The 21,575-nt window shown below is 41.0% G+C and overlaps 1 protein-coding gene and 1 long non-coding RNA gene across 4 annotated transcripts in view; one reads left to right on the top strand and one right to left on the bottom strand.

Annotated features, from left to right (window-relative positions):
• Positions 1-21,575, top strand: part of LOC105684551 (neo-calmodulin) — a 67,263-nt gene that overhangs the window by 11,244 nt on the left and 34,444 nt on the right. The window lies entirely within an intron of this gene.
• LOC110116921 lies at positions 14,227-19,671 on the bottom strand. The gene is made up of 2 exons (XR_002305609.2): positions 18,401-19,671; positions 14,227-16,304 (listed from the first exon to the last, which is right to left on the bottom strand). It is a non-coding gene; the product is annotated as an uncharacterized LOC110116921 (long non-coding RNA).

Here is a 21,575-nt window from a genome sequence, read left to right as displayed (position 1 = left end):
TAAAATCGTTCGTTCCGCCCGATATTTCTAATCGGCTTTCCCACCTTTTATCGCATGTTATAGAATATATTTCCCATCCACGCGAGATGCTTACTCCTGCGGATGGAGAACCCGATCGGATGAAAAATCGTACGTAAGTACATACATCCACTTGTTCGACGGTGCGTTTATATGGCAAGAAGAAGTTTAAAGCCTCGCTCATGTCTTATAGGTAATAAAAATATCTGTATCTATAGTGTCGAAGTTTATTATTCAGGGGAACATAAAATTCCTCTTCACAGCAGCATAAAAATGGAAGAAAAAAGACGAAAAAAAATGCAATAAATTTGTATGGCAACTTTTAAGTAAGTGCGAACGTAATCTAGCGTACCTACATAGTTCCATCTTTTTTCTTCTTATTTTGAATATTTTTCAACATTCGATTTCTATGGTTATTTAATTTTCTCGCTATATTTTTAACGGTCTCCAATAAAATGTGGGACCGATCATTTTTCAAAATAACTTCCACCTGGTGAACTTGCAGGTATTTCGAAAGTTGAAGTTTTCGGACTCCTCTACCTTCGGCCGCAAAACCTCATTCATTCGCGTGTTTCACATCCTTTAGTTTCCCTCAACCTTCTCCCGCCGGGGCCTCGCACGCCTGTGGTTGAATAAAAAAATATTTCACGTCGAGAAGTAAAGTAGGTACAACGTACACCCACCATTCCTCTCGATTGTCCGCAAGTTTTTCCCTCGTTTATTTAATACACACGTACGTACGTGCGAGTGTAATTCGTACACCGGATGTTGGAAGCGAAAAACTATGTATAAATATTCAAAGAATTTCGCGAAAAAAATTGAAAAGAAAAAAAGCCAAAAAAAAAACTTTGAAAAACCATCGAAAGCCCGGTGCGCGTACTTTTTCATTTTCCCAGCCATTATTTCACTCTAATTATAACGTTTCGTTCATCCCACATGTCTACAACTTTTCCAGCCGATGTCCTCATTAGCTCCCATTCTCGATAAAAGTTAAAAACACACGAACATTGAATTACAAATAATTATTACGTAGACGGCTTCCATTTCAATGGAAAAAATCGCGATCTTCTTTTCTATTCCATTTTCTAGCGTTGCTTCTGCTACGAACCCCGCTATGATTAGGACGTTATCCAAATGATACTCGGCTGTACTAACCGAATTACATTTCGGGGTAGGATACAGTTAACTCTTGCGAGGCGCTTCGGCATACCCGGAACTTTTGGCTCTGAGTAAGCTCGTACGAATGGAACAGATCAGTATTCCAACTGGCGCTATTCCGACGCTTACGCGGGATGAGAGTGGGATTGAACCATCATCCCTGCAGGGTCACTAGGTTAACCGATCCGGACCGATTGAGGGTAGTTCACGTTTCATAATACGTGAACACGTTCGTCGATTCGTCCGGTGCATCGGACTACCGGTTACTCTTGAAATAACGGTTTCTCCATCGACGTCGGATCAAAAGTTTATCAATCATCGCGAGCGATTGCTCCGTAATATAGTGCGGATAATTTGTTCGATGATCTTGATTCTAAGGTCGCGCGTTTCGTACGGATAACGCTCACCCCGGATCAGCGTTAACCTTGCATGATGGAATCCCCTGAAAGCATAAATAATACGTATACTCCTAAATCAGTATATATGTATATATATATACGTAAATTATATGGTTTATACCATGTGCTCGTTGACTTTGCGCGACGTATCAGTCGGGGAGGAGTTTCCCCGAGGCGTCGTGGTCGTGTCTCCCCTGAATTGTTTATACACGCTGGTTAATTGGGGCGGGAATCTCGGTTTATAATGGATACACCGCACACACTCAACATTACCGATAACGATTTTACCGCGTGACCCAGCTAGCGGGGCTCATTTTTAAAGAAAAATTTATAAATAAACTAACAATACACCGGACACGAGAAGTGCCCATCGGTACACGGAAAGCATTTTTCTTATAGCCTCGGAAAACGTTCAATTTATTATAACTATATAAAAGACGCTTTGTGAAAATAAATTAAGGTAAAAAATGAAGGAAAAGCGTCGCTTAATCCATTCGTGCTTCTTTCTTTTACTTTTCTTTCGTTTCCCTTATACCGAATTCTTTTCCATTAAATTGAAGTTAGTCAGATATTTGAGCGCTGATGATCTCCCTCCAGGACCTCGTTCCACGCAGATTGAGGATAAACTTTTTTACCGGTATAAAGATTAGAAGCCTACTCGAGTTTCGAACTTTTTTCTTTGTTCTCTCGTTTTTTTCCTTGAGAATTAATCTCCAGCGGTTTACATCGATGATGTCTATTTTGCACCGGACGATTTGCCGCATCTATACCTGTGTCAGGTTATTTCGATAAAATAATCACGAGTCTGGCGATTCGCCCGGCAATCTGTTGCTTTAAAAGCTTACCAGATGACGATAATCGACCGAAATCAGCCCAAAATCATTCGCAATTGATTTTTGAAGGTCTCACGAAACTGCGGTTCCCCAACCGTAGCCTCAGGAGCATTGTAAAAGTTTTTTTTTTTTTTTCACACTCCGATAATCAGCGCGTCTACTGTACAGCTTTAGAATCAGTTCTCGCGAAAAATTTCGAGCTTGAATTATTCTATATTGACCCGTTAACTTGGCTAGAGAATTGCGGCGCTAATTACAGGTGTATGCAAAGTTTAACGGGCAACCGCCCAACAAAATTGCGAACAAGCCGCAGCTGATCCGTTTCTTTTCTTTTTCAATAAAGTGTAAAAAAAACATTTTACTCAAGCAAACGTAGAAACGAACGTTACGACTGCCGCCGCGCCAGCTTGTACGTACTTCGCTAACATTTTCACATAAATTCAGGTTCCGTTTTAATCGTGAAAATATTCACACGGCAGTAATGCAACATTTCGAAGTAAAACTGCGAATTATCGTACTCCGCGTACAGCCGAAGCTCCGCGAAAACTGAAAACTGTTGTTGTTGTCGTTATTGTTGTTTTTGTTTGCGTGACAAAAATTGAAAAGAGCTTTCGCGGCAAAGAGTTGTGTGAATCATGTAAATGTATTCAACGAGCCCCGCGGGCGCTGGGGCATGGTATGTTTACGGATTTAGAAAATTTGCATGTGTAGAATAAAGCCCTGCATATAGTTGACGCCGACGTCGTCGTTGTACCGTGCGATGAAGATAGCGGATATTCCGTACATGGATTGGCGTGCTTTCACAAGGTATTCACACTCGCGGACACTTCGGGATGAGAGGAAGTCGTATACGCGCGTTTAAATCGGTATATCGCCATTTTATAGCATCCAAAGTCTTGACAGTCCTTCCTCATCCTGTAATTCAGGATATACGACCGCGGTCTATCTTCGCTCGTCCTCCGACTTTAACTACGAATAGTGAAACGAAGAGCTTCGTTTTTTTTTGTTTTTTTTTCGACCATTTTCGGTTATTTGCACCGCGCGCGTTCCTTTGCTCAAGGCGAACTACAAGCCGGAATAAGTTATAGTTGATAGGAATGAGGATTTTTAAAAATAATTCCTATAAATTCCCCACGGGACTGGAACGTGCCCGGCTCAAACTGCAGCTGGGGAGAAATATAATATACGTATATAAGATGGGTAATATTTTTAGGCGAACACGTGCTGCTTACAAAACCCACGCGAGGTACTTTCGAAACCAGTGTACCTTACGTAATTCGGATATCCGCGTGGAATTCAAAAAATTTCTAAGCCCTCGAATTTCGCGGGGTGTCATGTGGATGTAAGTAGGGGGTAGTACGTAAGTCAGGATTTTTTCAGTAATAATAAACATACGAATCACGCTTCGCAAACAAGACGAAAAAACTGACCCTGCATCCGGTGGCTGATCAACGTTAGATCTTAATCGTAGCACGATAATGAACTAACGATTAGCGAAGAGAATCCACTTGTTGCCCGTGGCAGCTGTGCGAGCTAATTTCTTTTGTTCGTAGTTTTAATGGGAATTTTATGCTCTTTCGAAATTTTTGAGATCGAAATTTTCATTTTTACTCGGGATCTTTGAATTTCTTTTACCATCAAGATTTCGACCTAAAAGTTTGCCCCTTCCTACCTAATTGAGTAGATGAAAGAAAGTCATAAGCTAACGTAAGAAGGAAGTCCCAGGATGGTGAGATTTGGAATTGAAAACTCAGGCCGAAGATCGATATTGTCAAAGCTCGTCTTGCGTGACTCCCGACTTCCGGGTTTTCAATTTTTCATGGGATCGCTACGAGCGACGGCGGCATGTTTTCCATTCGTTTGCTCGTGGAACGCGTATAGTATGGCAGTACGTCGAAGCGTCAAATATCGTTTGTTATTTGTTTTCGGGAGGCCTTTCGAAGATATTTTCCGTTCGGTTTCGCAATTCGTATGCATGGAGTAGCGAAACCGGAGATGCCAAACGATAGGATTGGAAATAAGAGCGTGCAGCGCTCCACCTTCAGCTTTCCCACGGGATAAAAAACGAAGCAGGAATGGTCTGACGGAATAAAATGAGGCGTATGATCCACGAAAGATATTTTTCCCGGTCTCTCTGCGCATTAAAATTGCCCAAAAGAATTTCGTGTCCAAAACTCCTTGGCACTTGATCTTTCAACGTATAATTCAGTTCTCCCTGGTCTTCACCTTTCGATGAGTGTTTGTACTGAATATTTGCTGAGCTTCTTACTCAAAAATTAATCTTCAAAGATGGGGAATCTTCAGGCAATGATTACCGTTGATTCGGTTATGCGAATTTCAAAGGTCTCTGTATTAGGCGATTTATCCTGGCTGTGGGGATCAAAGGGAGTGCCGCGTGTGCAGAATTATCGGAATTCTGTTTTCTGAAAACCAAGACGTTCGAATCCCATCGAATCTTGTTCGGAAATTTCTCACGCTCTCGTTGTCCACTAATACCGCGATTCGCAATCCGAATTAACGTACCATTCGCACCAACGGATTACCGCCACTTGCATAAAAGTCCAAATTTGTCGGTCAGGCGTTAGAGACATGCGAATTATATGTACACATTTTCTCTATCTGTATTTGTTCAATAGTTTTGTTGTTGTAAAGGTCCTCAACAAATGTTATCCCATTTGTGTATAATTGACGCCCAGCTTTATTTGACGAATGTATTTCTCCGGGAAACGTTTCTGAACTAACTTTCTGAACGCAAACCCTTTCAGAATTAGGGTAAAACCTGATGAACGTAGGTACTTATATATTACGTAGAAATTTGCGTTTGAGTAAACGGTGATGACAAAGTACATTTCACGCGTATATTTAACACTACTCGACATTTTAGCAGTTAATTTGTTTACGCTGGAACGCTCTTAATATTTATACAAATTTTTGTCGACAAACGTAACAATTATTCACAATTATTTACGCCATCGAGAAATTCTGTTCGCAAAAACTGCACCGTAGGAATATAAAAAATAAAAAAAAAAAGGGATTATAGCTGTTACCGATAATTACGGATCCGCGAATCTTCCGTGCGCTCGGTTACGGGTTTTTTTTTTTTTTTTGTTTGTTCCTTTCGAAGTGCAGCTGCAGGAACCTCCTCGGTTTCGCGTGCTCGGCCCATTATTTCGCACGGAAAAAGAGTGACGATAAAAGAGGCGAAAAAATAAACTGAATAGAAACAAAGGGAGATGGAGTATTAGGAGTGAAGATGGATGGGAATAAGGGAAAATAGGATAACAAAAACTCGATAAACTGCGATAAAACGATGCAAGCCATTAGCGCTAGAGCGAGGATTTACACTTCCTCGATTACGAACTTTGGGCTTGTAGCTTTTTTTGTACCCTTATCTCTTCGAACTTTTGAAAAGTAGAAGAAGGCGGCATTCATGTGGTATTTATATGCGAAATGGACGACGGAACGAATCCGTTGAATTTTCGGGTGAGATGAACCGCAGCTTTTTGTTGTTCATTTAAAAATCTCATCCGTCAAACAGTCAGTTGTTGGAATCCGTCCAGCCTATTTTTTTTCCTCATACTTTCGAGCGGTAATCGAATCGCGAGACTACATTTCTAAATATAGTGCAGAACTTTACGAATGCTTTCGTTCTCGCATGGGTCTGTGGAGCGTGTAAAAAGTCCCAAGTGTTGCACTGCAGCGACCAAAGTGAGCGATAAACGACACTTTTCCGAAGTTTTCCAGGTTTTTTATACCCCACGCTACCATCCCTCAAGATTTCCATTTGGCAGAAGTACAAACGCCGCTGCTGCTGCAGCAGGTGTACCAGCTTCTCATAAACTGTATTCACGAATCGTTTGAACCAAACCCAACCCGTTTAAATTCATCGTATTACACGAATACACTACTCCTCTCATGGGATTTGTCTTTGAAGTTTACGGCAGGTTTTTCAGCCCGATAACTTCTTCTTTTTTTCGTTTTCCTTTCTTCGCAACCTTTTATTCAACGCATGTTAGAAATCTGGGGTATTTCGCGAAGAATGAACAGGTTTATATTTCAGTCAGATCAAAAATTACACAGGTATACTTTCCACGCGATGACACAAAAATCACACACATTTTATTCCGCGGGGAATTTTTTCGTTCAGTCCAATTTTCTTTGAAATGGCTTTCGTGATTCGGCTTCAATTTATAATTCAAGGTGATCGTGTCACTCAGGTCACTAACTTGACATGAAACGTACGGTATATTAATTTTTTTCATTCCACGTACCAGATGCTACGAAATGAATACAAATTCCCTGCTTTCAATATCATCGTGGCGGTGCAGTTTGCGTAACCATTGATCCTTTTTCCAACCGGTTGTCGTTTGTGATTATTTTATTTCTATTTTTTTGATTCATATTTGTGTATATCGGATTCGAAGGGATTATTTATAACGTTGAAAAGCTACTGCATGCCGGAGCAGTGACAGCCATTAAATTTTTTTACCCACGGCTGCGGAGTCTCTAATTAACGAACGTATGCCGTAACGAAACCGAGTGATGTTTTTTTTTTTCTCTTCTCTTTTGGTTGAGGTTATTTCATACACGCGAAACTCGCGTCGGCCCAGAAGATTCGGTGGGAGAAAGAAAAAATCGAAAAAAGGTATGGCAAAATTTTGGGCGCAAAGTTATCTCCTGCATGACGCCATGCGAAGTTAACTAATTGCAGGGGAGTGATACCAACGCGGCCGCTAATGGATTTAATCAATTTATATTCAATCAATGGTTCAACGCTCATCGAACCTAATCCAAACTGCTAGGGCTCGAGGTAAATACGACCTATGTAAACTTAGCAACCGACTTGGAAATACATTTTTTTGATAATTGGAATCAATTGTACTTGTTTGTACCCTGGAGAACGAAAAGTTATAAAATGACCGGCACCCGAAATTTAAAAATCTTGATTTTCTCATCGAGAGAGGATGCAGAATCGTTTGTACCCGTTTATACTACTTTTTTGTTCGTTAGTACCTTGAATTTCGCTATAAGAATTCTTTGTTTAAAAGTGATCCCAAAATTTCAAATTTTCGAGCGTGTATAATGTTCTCGCTTTCTTTTCTTTTTTTTTTTTTTTATTGCGAAGATAAGTGCTAATCATGGTATATCGTAACTGTGAGGGGAGGAAAAAATATCATCTCCTTGTGCACGCGGCAAACATGAAAACACCCCTGCATAATAATTTTCATGCCATACATTCATGCCTTAAATCTATAATGAGATCCCGGAGTATGAAGCAAGTGCCTTATCTTGTTTTCGCCTCATCCGCACGAGCCTCTATTAGTCATATATTTTATATTCAATAAAATTTTAGTCCATCTACAAAGGAAAAAATCTTGAAAAAAAAAAAAACGTGCATACCCTGAGGCGTTGGTTGGTCTTATCTCGTCTTCGGCTTCCGTATATCACGTTCCCGCAAGGCAACGTATAAATATAATTGCGGACAACGGCCGAAAAACGAACAAACGTTCGGAATGTTATTCCCGATACAAACCGCGGGGCGTTTTCGGTGATTTCGGTATCCGCCCATCGCATGCGATATACCTACGTCTTTATCCCGGAGAATAAATTCAGGGATGAACGGGCATTCGAAGAGAGTGAACGAAAAACAAATGAAAATCCAAATTGCTGGGGGTCGGACGTCGGAAGAAGGCGAATAAAAAACGCAAAAAGAATCCTCGAAATTGATGGTTTTGAATTAAATTTGCGAGTAGCCGTAGCTATTTTCTGTACCATTCAAAGGAAATAGATGCGGATCAGTTCCGACCGGTCAGCAAAAAAAAACACTCCAGACGTGCAGGTTCGAGGGGTTTTCGAAGGGCCGGGAAAAGCTGCTTGCTGCTGTTCGACCGATCTTTTTTTCTTTTTTTTTTTTTTCATTCAATTTTCGTTCTCTTTTCTTTTTTCGCGCGTCCGTGGACAGGAGCGTCAAAGGATCAGCTTCCTCGGCAACGATGTTGTTTTTTTTTTTCCCCACCGGGTACATGGGAAGTGGAGAATAAAAAAAGGAGAAAAAACACGCGGAATGAAATGAAGGGGAAAAAACTAATCGTTCCAACGATTTTTCCCGTAGGTGCAATGAAAATCTTCCGAGCTTTGAGGCACGGATAAAACATGGGCGATCAATTATAAGCGAAACGGATTTTATGGGGGACAATGTACATATAGATGAATTTTTTATCTTGTTTCCATTGTTTTTCGTTCAACGCGAGATTTACGATTCCTAATTTCTATCAACCTGCTCCGATATCCGGGCAGCAAAAGCATCTAGTTTTACCATAAAAACGGATGAACTATGGTGGGCAGAGAGAAAGACTGGGGGGTTACAACGTTGATAAAAAATTTATATTTGTAATGCCTGGCGCGTTAATTCTGCAGTCGGTTCGTTCGTTGGTGCAGCAACGCCCACGTGACACGCGGGAATTGAAATTAACGAGACGTAAATAATTGAATTTACGAAACCGTTGAAAATTACGCGAATTTCATACAATATTTCAGAAATTATTGGAGACTTTTATTACGGGTGGTAAAAAGTTTTTTTTCTCAACTCCGCAACACGCGGCGCACGTCACAATTATACCGAATCAAACCCCGGTTCGTGTCACTTAAACTCTTACAGTACGACACAGAATTATCCGAGTTAGAAACGTTCGAGGGTTGAAATTCGGAGTTCCGCGATATTAGCATACAACGATAATCTCCTGCATTTATATACAGGTCTTATGGGCACGCGGTGTGGCTCTTGGCAATTTTGTAATATCCCCCGAGTTAGCTTCGGGCGTGATATTACTAGATATTCTCTACGGAGAGAATTAAGACAGCTTGACGCGAGTTGAGTTTGAGTCGACTCGACGTTCGCGAAGGTTAACATCTCGTGCGAATAAATTCGAGTCATTACAGGTATACAGCATAACGTGCGAACGTAGACAGCTGTGATATCTAGCGGAACAGCTGATAGCGTCGGAGTGCCGGACGTATAATTATCTTGAAAGGTTTAAACCCTTGGAAAAATGAAGAATTTCCCAAGCACTTCCTTTTTCTTTTTGCCCCCCCTTTTTTTTTTCGAATCTTTTTTAAGAGGAAAGGGCCGTTCGATTAATTATTTCTCGCCTACGTTGCAACCCGCTGCTGCTGCTGATGCACTATTTGGCCATATGATTTATGGAAAAGTATATAATAATATGTACATATATTTTACACCTTATACAAATATGATTAATTAACGAATAATCTTGGCTATTTCAGGATTGAATTATACGTGGCTCCTGGCCAAATTTTTTTTTCTCACAGACTTTTTTGCGCGCGCCATGCACTAATGCAGTTTATATCGTTTGAATATTATATTGAAAATTACGAGCGAGTGCATACCTATAACGCTTCTATGTGTCCAACATAACGAGTAGAGAATTTAATAACCTCCTCTCGTTTGTCTTTCTGTGAAAAAAGAAAAAAGGAAGGAAAGGAAAAGAAAAAAAAAATGAAAGAAATAGAGAAATAAAAATTGAGGAAATTCCACAATTTGATTTCCGCGACGTGCACGGAAACTATTTTCAGAGAAATTGAAGAGATATACTCAGATTGAGAATATAGGAATCGCTTTCTTCGTTCAACAGCCGCAGGACGATTGAAAGACGAAAAAACTTCAGCGGAATATCGCGTTTCGGAGAGGTGATAAAAAAAATTACACAATCGTGATAAAAAATTTTATCTGACAAGTTTTCGAATAATTGCCCCACTTATTCTGTATTTCTGAAATCGGCCCCTCCCGCATAATAAATGGTAACAGCTTGTACTCAATTTTCTATCGAAGCTTTCCGGCCTCGCACAGTTGTTTAAACCCCTGAAACTTGAGCGCAAGTACATGTACGTACATATACCAACAGAAGTAGAATGAAAATAAGAGTCGCCCGTCGTCTTCCCGAAATTTCATTACTTATACAGCGGGTTCGCGTCACCTCGATGCGTCTTCATTTTTTACAGCTTACTGAGTTCGTGACGAACAAAAAAACTGAATAAATAAATAAATGAAACAAAATGAGATAAGAAGATAACTCGTATATATATACCTATACTTCCAACGGCAGATCTCTCAGAATATATTTTTTTTTTTCATGTTTCCGTTTCCGACGAACAGAAAATAAAATTAATCGATGTTCCAGATAACACAAATTTCGCATCGGACGTGGAAGAAATTATGTATAACGGTTCTGAAGGTAAACGAAAAATCGGTACGAAAATCATGGAAGTTGTAGCGCGAAATGAGGGTTCGATTCAGAATACGCCGCATCACGCTCTGCGTGCGTTCACCTCGTTATAATTCTAATTCGTCGACGAACCCTTGTAGAATAAAATCGGATTAACGTTTTTTGAATCCATTAGAGAATAATGTCGTTTTATATACCTATGCGCAGATATATACAGTGATACCGGCGAGCTATACCATACTCTGGGGAGTCAGGATTAATGCAGATAAAATCAACGGGCGAATCGCGCATTAGAGGCGCGGCTTTGGCATCCTAGCTATTGTATTTTGAATTATTGCACCCCTCGATCTACTGTGCCGATTTTCAGAGCTTCCACGTTGGCATTCGTTAACGATCACCATAGCCGCGGTGAAAATACGTATTTCAATTTTTCGTAAAATTTTCTTTCCTAATACCGATCAAAATCTTTTTTCTTACGTCGTTTCGCCGTGGCTCATTTTTTCCGGAAGCACCCATATTTGATATCGTGCATCGCGAGAATTTCTATTTCACGCCTCCGTAACGTGAACGGAAACAAGATTACGAGGAATGAATGAGCGCAGGGTGAAACCCTTCGTAGTACCCTATAACCGGGACTCGCCCGGTGTTATACTCAAAATGTTATTTTTGTTAGACGAAAATGAGGTAGCGAATGACGTTGTTTTACTCTCGGGGAGCGGATTGACGTCTGAGGGATCATTAGGGCGAGGGAACACGGCGGTTTTTTCTTTTTTTTCCGCCCGATGCCATTCACCCTTCCCTTTTCTCGTTTCATTCCAGCGCGATTTTTTTCCCCTCTGCACTCCCCCTGACTCTTCTTTTTAACCCGATGAAACTGAATTTTTTTGGAAGCCCTCGCAACATCAAAAAATTATCGAGATCCCCGGTATTTCGATGCACTTCTTATCAAGGCGCGTAATTGCGCGATATCGATATAGGTTGCACAACGTAACCGAAGATCGCTTAGGATATTCCAGATCGCAATGTAATTTATCCGTATAAATAAATTAATCAATCTATCCTGATGTTTTGTAATAAACTAATTACCTACGTATACCTTCGGTTTGTTCTTATCGGAATCTGTGACACGATCTGCACTTCGTGATTCGCCCTAATTTAATACATTTATCCATATCCGCGGGGCGATTGCAATCGATTTATGCTCGGTTGGCTTCCAATTCTGGTGAAAGCATCGCGCGGCACGATCTATTATTTTTTCTTTACCTCATTTGTTAGGGTGGAAACGACGAGATGCGACGTTCGTTGTGATGGAAATTCGAAGGAGCAAAGTTTTCAGTAGAAATGAATACTATATCGTCACCAATTACTCGTGTAATTAAAACTAATTCCAAGGATATTTTTGTCGACGATTTCTGTCTGGGATTCCGGATCGTAGAAAAGAAAAAAACATTATCGAATCGGTTTCACGGGAGTGCGCTAAGATCGGGTTCGAAGGTCACTGTTTCCTGACGATATCAATCAACTCGCGAAATGTGATCCCACCGCTTACAATGGTCGATATATGCGGTCGGATTAGCTCGACACTTTGATCTCCACCGTCTTGAATAACCGTAAATCTGACATTAACTTCCCCAATATCCATGTAAACGTATATCCTTAGTTTCCTCTTCTAGTTGAAGACGAATTACTGCACTTCGTGACTTTGTTCGTAATGAAAGATGATCAAAAAAATATCGAAAATTGATTCCTATTAATAATTCTTCCTGACCTATTTCTGTGCAAAGATTGTTGAAAATGACGAGTATTAGGTATTATAAAAAATAAAAATAGCCAGGATCGGAGGGTAGGGGAGGGTTCTCGCGATATTTCCCGCTGTTTGAGCTTTCGCAGACTTTTCCTCTTTAAACAAAAGCCCACTCCCGCGATTCCTTGGCTTGAAATTCTATTCTTATTGAGGCATCCGCCTGATCCGGAGGACACTTGAAATAACGTTGATACCTCGTCTCTCTCATTGGCTCTCCTGCTCTCCTCCTCTTTTTCTCTCTCTCTCTCTCTCTCTTCGTTTTGGTGTTTGAGTGAAGTGACCCTCTTCAGGGCCGCCCTCGGCTACTCTATCGCGTCGTTTCAATGCCCACAAAACCGGGAAGAAAATTCCTCCCATCAAATGTACGGATAGCGATCTATGGTTCGAAAGCGATTTAATTACCAATCAGAAGGGTATTTATACATCTCCGATGGGGGAGGGGGGGTTCGTTGAAAAGCTCGTGGTATTAGGTATACGTATTCATTTGTTATGCGAAACATGCAGAGTGCAGAGCGAGTTCTCCTCTCGCGATTCATCACTTTAAAAGCCCTGAAGCGCCGGCCGTTAGCTTCGAGTTTTATGGGACACCAGGATCGACGGGATCGTACGGAGCTTCGTTCTTCCCTTCCTCTTTTTGTCTTCCACCGTTACCGTTTGCACCGGATCTTTGGTTACTCATCGTGAGCCAGGCACTAGCTACTTCAAACGTGTCCTCGCGCTCTCTCTTTTTTTTTCTTTTTTTTTTTTTTTCCACCGTCCTTATCAACCCCTGCGTACCCTTTTCTTCGAGGACTTCCTCTTCAAGGTATATTTCCGTTCAACAATAGTGCCCCCTCACCACGCGTTCGCCGTAGTATGCAAAATCCGTGCAAACTTTTTACTCACATTTTTCATTCCCGTTATTCTCGAGGGTATTACGTGATAGAACATGGAAAAGTTTATTAGCTCAAAATATTTCGTTACTAAAGATATTAAATTCTAGATTTATCGGTCGGTTGGAAATTATATTCGCCAAGTTTGCGTGTGGTCATCGGATCAGCGCAGAACGAACGTTAGGCGAGAAATAATAGAGAATTAGGTGCGCGGTTCCGCAGGGTAACTTGGAGCTTAGAATTTACAGACCCAACCCCATTTTCCGAGGTAGTCGTCTAACTTGTTTTAATCGTTGTTTCGTCGTATGGTTTAGCAGATTTTCAGCCACGTCCGAATTTCCCGCATAATCGGCTTATGCGTGCATATTTTGTGCAATTCATCGAACAGGAGAAACGAAAGAACTTTTCAATGATGGCGCGTATCTAAAAATGTGACGAACTGCAAACTTTTTCGGCTTTTATACCTACGTAGAAATTTTCACCGCAAGTATCGATTATTTTCCTATTCCAATACCGTAACTTATAGTCGAACGAATATGATGTATAAAATTCTGCACGTTATATAGAACATTCTATTCAATTGCAGAGCGCTCTTTTTGTCAGTCGAGAAACGAACTTCACTTCAATCGAAGTTTCTCTATAACACAACGTCTCTACACGGTGTACTGCACCTAGAAATTCAATGTTTGTCTGAATAATAAATCAAAGTCTACATAGGAAATGAAGAAAAAATTTCCGCTGCTCACGCCGCTCCGACTGTGAGCTCGATGTAACGGAATATTTGAACAACCTTATAGATTTCGTAAAGGAAGGAATGAAAACGGGTTCTGATTTTCTGAAATAATCATAGTCGGAGGTTTTTCTTTTTTTCTTTTTTTTTTAGCTTAACTAGTACGAAAGTACACTTGAATACATTTATTTATCTTCTTCAAACAACGAAGAAAGAGAGGAATTCACACTGTCATCAACAACGTCATAAGTACAATTCAATCTACATCGAGTAATTACGTGATTTTTGACTTACATTGAAAAAATTTTCCTGCACATATTTTTTACAATATTTTATACATTGCGCTAATATATATAACTGCAGCTGAATAAAATGAGTTTTGGCATATACCTAGGACACATCAACATATATTTAACAACTCCATTCTCCACACTGATATTGACGATATATAGAGAAAACTTTTACATTAATTTTCTTTACTCAATATTGATTGGTATTCTTCAATACAGTAATTAATTGATTGCTATTTTTTAATACAGTAGAAGTCAAATTCCCCATGAATACGAGATGCGCGTGAATATACGTGTGAAATATAAAGTCAATTACCATTAATTTTTTAATTATAGTTAAAACACGTTACACACTTTTAAAACTTTTTCAATTATTTTTACTATCATATCTAACTGTTATCATACCGCACGCTCACGCCAATCAATTATAACATCGCGTGTATTTCATATCGAAACCGAACACTCCACACGTGCAGAATCATGTCTATCACATACCCGCGTACGTGTCTATGAGAGAATAGAGAAAAAAAGATCGAAAACTATCAGTTGATATCGCTCGATCGGTTTCGCGTCATTATTCATTTACGCACCGCGACTATGAAGAGAAACAAAAAAAAATTAACACACACAGCCTCTCGCGGGAAAGCAGAATTTTCATACGATTTCATAATAATAACGAATTCGTATGAATTTTCACGAATGAAAAACGAAGATTTGAGAAGAAAAAAATTAAAAAATCTGAGTTTTGCTTCGTGTCCATGTATAAATCACATTTCCGGCAGGATAAATTCCCCTACATATTGTTGTATAATAATTGGATGTGGACGGAAGTAGCAGCTGTGGATCGTGGTGTAAAACTCGACAGTTGGTTTAACCTGAACATTAATTTCAACTGGATGAAATGAAAATAGATTCAATCACGGTAATTATGTTCCCGTGATGTTTCGGCACCTCTGATGACGTTTGAATAGACATTTTTTTTTCGTCCCGCTGGAATTTCTTGGATGACATTTTTTCGCGCGATCATATCGTCGCCAAATATGATTCCACGTACGTTTCGAGGGTGAGAACATCGAATTTACACGTTTACTCCCATAGACAATTCCCCGACAAGTGTTAACAGCTATTTGGATAGATACACGTATATTATCTCTAAGTAACAAACTGATGGATATTGTTCGCTTCTATTGTTGCAACGAATGTTATCTCACCGTAAATCTCACAGTCGTTAACGAAGCGTTGTTCTCAATTTCCTTTGCCTCTATCCCTCGGTTACTACGGGCGTAAATACTTCTCTGAAAATTCAATGAAACGTAGATATAACAATCATCAATTTCTACTTGTTACTTTCACCGTGCAGGTTCCATAGAAATGTAGATAGCACATGTAATATCGATTCGAACTAACTTCTATTTACACATCGCTTTTATTACGGCGTTAGTCAAACAAAAAATAGTCCACAGAAATTCCAATTGCCACTTGCAGTGCACCAGCTGCACAGTTAGTCGTAGACACGTTATGACGGTTGTCAAGCGAGTGAGAAAATTGTTTTTTTTTTTCTTTTTTTCACCGCTTTTCGTTCGCTGACTTTTTCAATCGCACGTAGATCTTTCGCCCGCGATAACCTCGCTGCTTTGTCTATGGAATTATGAAGTTCACAAAAAATCGAGAAACAATTATCGAAAATTTCTTATTTGATTACCCCAAACTTTTGGGAAAATAATTGAATCGACGAGTTGGGTTGAATGAAAAAAAAAATCTGTCTAGTCGCTGCGCAAATGATGGCGAAACTCGAATTGCTCCGAATTAGAATCCATGATCGGGTGGTTTTCGAACAATAACGACGGCCTCCTTATTATTGGCGATTTTATCCAGATTATAGAGAAGCTGCCGATTTTCTAGCATTGGCAGCCGGCGAGGCGGATTATCGCGCGATGGATCGTCCATTTTGAATCCTTCTGTAAATCAAGAGAAAAGAAAGGCAGATAAAATGAAAGTAAAAATTTGTTTATCTCAACTATTTTGCCGGAAATGACGGTTGCTTTTCGTCGAGTTCTGTATTTGGGTAATTTTTTTTTGAAAATTAATGAAGAAGTTTAACAACTCCGGCGCGCACACCGCGGCGTTGCGGTTTTTAGCAGAATGTTGTATACCGCGCACGGGGTGCAGTATGGCAGAAATCGTATAAACTTCCCTTTTAGTAATTAGTGAGTGTTTCCTGTGGTCTAATTAGTCTTTCATTGCTCGGATTAATTTCAGCAAACTGAACGGGTGCGAAATTAAGAGAAAGGGATAAAATAAGGGAACCGTTGGGGAATTTTAAAGAGTAAAATGAATCCGTGGAGGAATGCCGCAGGCGATTCCCGCCGATCGAAGTGGATTTTAATCTTGTTGAAACGACGCCGCCACGTTCGACGACCATAGTGACAGTTTAAAAGGAATCCAAATAATTCTGAACGCTCGCGAAATGAACTTCGAATATATACCGACCAAATGGCCTCCGACCCGCCGTTATTGCCGTTGATCAAAATAGGGCTGGGATTGTTGAAACAGCCCTTCGAGATGTCAACTTTTTACAATCGATCCGCACGCGTCCATGACAAACGACTAGCAGGTAAAATGCACCTCCTGATCTAGAAGTTGAAAAATATCGCTCGAAGTGTCAAAAAGAGGAGAAAAATATCATACTTCAAATTCATCCCTCCGGGTTGTAAAGTTTGTCGTGCCTTTTATCCGTTAGACTTGATGAATTCTTGAGAAGAAAACGGGGGGGAAAAAAAGAAAGAAATTCGACCAAATCAGGGCCATTGGGATGTATAAATGATTCAGTGACCGCTCCGTGACCTTAGGAGAAACTCTCGAAAATATTATCCACCTAAGGGGACACCAAATTACTTGAGTAAACTTTAAATTCCCTCGAATATTGACCCAACCATATAAAATATGCGAGGACCGAGAAAAGAGCGAATTGTGCAGGGGATCGCAGCAGGTGAGGGTGAATCTGAGACCTAGAATCTTAATAATGCAGAGACTTCGCGGACCAAGATAAAAAAAAACAAAAGAATCTAAGAAAAGAGATGCGGTTCTTCAGCGACGATGAGGCTTATACTTCGGAAACTCAAACTTGTACCTGTACGAAGCAAAAACAATCCGAAAAGTTTCGACTTCACAATCTGCGCAACTTGGTTCTCGGAGTGCCAACGACTCGTTCGTCATTCGATGTGGGTCGGATGTACTTCGGTCTCGATGATCGTATTCCAAATGATTAATCAGACCCAAGAATCAATTTATAACTCCAAAGACTCGCGATTTAGACAAACGAGAACTTTTGGGCGATAAACCATCAGCCCCGGAAGACGTCCTAATCTACAGCGTTCTATAAATTCTACCAAGTTCCACGGTAGTAAGAGGTATTCCTATTCCCTCTACTTATTGTTGAAGTGGTTAAGTTTCCGAGCAATCTAAATTCTCGAACGTCCGTCTGATTCGCCCGCTTGACAAACGCTTCCAAAAACAAGTTGTAACACATACGGAACGATACAATTAACCGATCTGCGCTCTTACGCGCACAAATTTTCCCATATCTTCGAACCGGAGAGCACATTTTTGGAGTCATAAATGTCGGATCCTCGTATCAAAACATAAGCCACCCTCTGATCACAGTCGCCATACATACGCTGCAATATCAATACACCACTTCAGGATTTTCCCTCGGGATCCGTACGTAAATGTGCAATAAAATCTGCGAACCGTGAGATAGGTACGTGAAACAGAAATATAGCGCGGCTTTCGAAAACCGCGATTCGGAAGGAACTAGATGGGTGGTTATAAAGTATACGAAAAGTTACAGCGAATGATTCTTTAAGTAGAACGGGAATTTTATGCGATCGGGTCCCACAATCACCCCGATATTCGCGATTATAGGTGAGGCTTAATCACTCGTGAAACGATTTGCGACCGATAAAATTCGGCGCCTAATTTATTTCCCCGGAATATTCCGTCCACATCGTTTTCAGGGTGGTTCGAAACAAAAGTGACCAAACAAACGACTCACGCGGTACTCCCTTCCGGAATCGGACTTCGATATAATTCCGTATGAGTCGAAGGACGACGTCGACGTCGCGACGCACCCACACGTCTAGTTGCCGACGGACTGGCGCACGGTTCTGCTATGCTTTGAATATACATAACTTAAAAGTGTCGAGTCAACACAGGCGTCATTACTTTTTCACGAATACGAAACTATGACGGACAGTCGTCGGACTGATCGATATGTACCGGGCGTTTTGTGTACTCCACATATTTATGTTCCATATAATTTCTGAGCGCGGATAATTTTTTTCACGTTTCAATGTAGATATTATCCCATGCAAGCCTTCTGCATATTTCATCGCATCGAGTCGATTAATAACAAAACGGAACGTTTCCCTGCCCCGGATCTTTATTAATTTATTTATTTATTTCGCATCTTTTTTTCGGAATTATGTACGTCTAATTTACACCGTCGCGTCGACGATTTTAATCGTCACAGAGCTCGGCTGTAGTGCGATCAATTATTCTGCGGTTAATCAAACAACTGTTGGACGTCCCGTGTGAATTTTTTATTTAACAAATAAACAAGGGGTCGGCAATCGTGGAATGATCGATGCTAAGTTATGTATAATTAAAAGTTTTGCGCGGAGGGAAAATTTCTTCATTACCTCGCATCGGTCCCAATTCAATTATGAATGAATATCATGACGGGTAGCCCTGATCCTTTGTCCGCGCCTAGACACATGATTTAGTCACGATCTACCGATCGCCACTTTTCATTTATCTCCCAGACTCGACCTGACGATACTTTGTCTAATGAACCGCTAGCTTCACGGAAATCCCAAGTGCTCAGATTGAATTAAAATAGAGCAAATATAACAACGTTGAATGGGGGGGGTCGTAATGGCCCGTCTTCCGTCGTATCGCGTTATTCAAAGAGCGATATCGACGCGTGATTTTTCTTCGTTGATAATGTCAACCATTTCGGAAGCATCGATCGAGTGTGTAATTTCGCCGATTACTTCGGAGTAGTTGCAAGCGTTTCGGGTAGTTCCAAGCATCGCTAACAATTTCCCATTTCTTGAACGGTGTTATTCCTACGTTGAAGGGCGAATAGGGTGAGCAAATCGAGCGATGATTAATGACCTCAATAAATGTCGAACATTACAAGTTGGGTCGAAACCCAAGCGAGTTTGATCGAAAAGTTGGCATACGTTATTTACCGAACCTAAGTTACCTGCGTTTTGATCCTCGCCAAATTACACACCTCCGACAAATATCCTCGGACGAAGTAGCCGGATATTTTATCCAATTGGACTTTTTGTCTCAAGGATATTTTTTTCGCGGATCGAACAACACGTCGGACTATTTATTTTTCCACGCGAACTTTAAAAACATTTACATCACCTGCACTTTCCATTTTTCAAAAAGAATGACCGGTCGACAATTTAGTTTTTTTGGAAGCGCAGATTCAACGGAGTCACACCGCGAATAATTTCATTCGGTAATAATGAGACAATAATTGAGCATACAATAACGCCAGAATTACCCTTTTAGTCTTAATTTACGAGGGTTTCCGGCCCCGGAAGCCCGTCCACCGAGAGTCGCGCGCTCTCAAAGTGAGAGCTAATCATTACGGTGGTAAGGAATTAGGTGCTCTCAACGCCGTTACAAAGTCCATTCCCATTCCTTGGGCGGTACGAGCGTACGAACCATGCGGATAAAGTTATACCGTGCAAGAAGCAACTCTCGATGTCGCCTCCCTCCTCGTCTAAATTAAACATTATACGACTGCTTGGGTCGGATGGAATCGTACAGTTCTGAGGAATCGTGCAGGAGTAAGTAACCTCCGTTGAATCGTCGCAGATATTCCCCTTTTTTTTTCTTACGTTCGATAGCTACGTTCAGTTTTATATCGTCTCGTCGAAAGTTACGTCGTTCGGACAATTTGCGAAACATTCACTTATCGGACATTCCCGCACCTGAGTTTCCCAGAAGTTTTGGAACGGTTCCAAAAGCGCGGGAACACATCCTCCGCATTCTTCGACCCCCAGGGGCTCACCTGTCGTAAATCTACAATGTTCGTACGACGTGCACTCGCGTAACACGCGAGTCGGAAGACACGCGGTGGGACGACGCGTTTTAAAAAAGCGTCTCCGACGACGCGAGCCAGAAGTTTTAATTGCGAAGCTTAGCGGCGGTTGAAGTTCGTCATCGGAAAATTACCGCAGCTTCGGTTGGTCGCTGCTAACAAAATTCACCTACCGTGACATTTTCTACCACCTGTAGCTCCGCACCGGTGATAAACTCTGTGACAAAGGACTTCCGATAGGTCAGGTCTTTTCCTGCATCGCGGAAAGTTTCTCCGCTCCCGCGGGGATTAAATTTCAAATTTTTCATAGAAAGAAAAAAATGAAAAAAAACGACAAGAAGAGAAAGTGAAAAGAGAACGATCGCCCCCGAGACGAGATCAAGTTTGGATCGAGGTGAAAAATAAGTGACACGACTTGCATCGTTATTTATTCATTTCTCGTCGAATCGTATACACGTACACGACCATACAGATAAAAGTTATTCGCTCCGTACATATTTATACGTCATGAAATGGATTCCAAATGGGAAGCGACGCGTGCAGTGGACTAGTCAACGGTATCGATGGCGAAAGTGGTGCGAGTCAACGTGTGGTCGGACAACGGTATAGATCACATTCGATCAGCACCTACACCTACGATACGGTTGTGTCTGACGCTAACGAAGGGTAAAATAGGGATCGGATTATTTTTCAATTTTCACCAACGCAATCGGGGTGTTTTCGACGTTTTCTTTTCTATTTTTTTTTTCTTTCTTCTAATCTTGTTCTGTAATTTCTTTCAAAGAATGCTCAGACTTCAAGTTTTATCGTGTACCTACTGCAGGACTCGGCGGCGAACTCTTGAGTAATTCATTGCGCTCGGAGTGAAGTTGCGGTGCATTTCCAGCGCCTTCGTAAAACGGGAACTTGATCTTATTAGCCTCGCTCCAAAGAATATTCGATCAGTTGTATCTATCTGGAGTAAGTTGTATCAACGGACTCTGGAAAATGGCGAATAGGAGGGGGGGGGGGCGGGGGAGGGGGGACCGAATAAATTGTTTTCTGTCCCGCGTGGAATACGCTGTCGTTTACATGCCATATGAACTGATAACGATCCCCAGCTGTC

The sequence above is a fragment of the Athalia rosae genome, chromosome 2 (genome assembly GCF_917208135.1).
Source record: "Athalia rosae chromosome 2, iyAthRosa1.1, whole genome shotgun sequence".
NCBI classification, from domain to species: domain Eukaryota; kingdom Metazoa; phylum Arthropoda; class Insecta; order Hymenoptera; family Athaliidae; genus Athalia; species Athalia rosae.
Note: the sequence above shows the minus strand (reverse complement) of the source record. Positions and strands in the feature narration are given on the sequence as shown.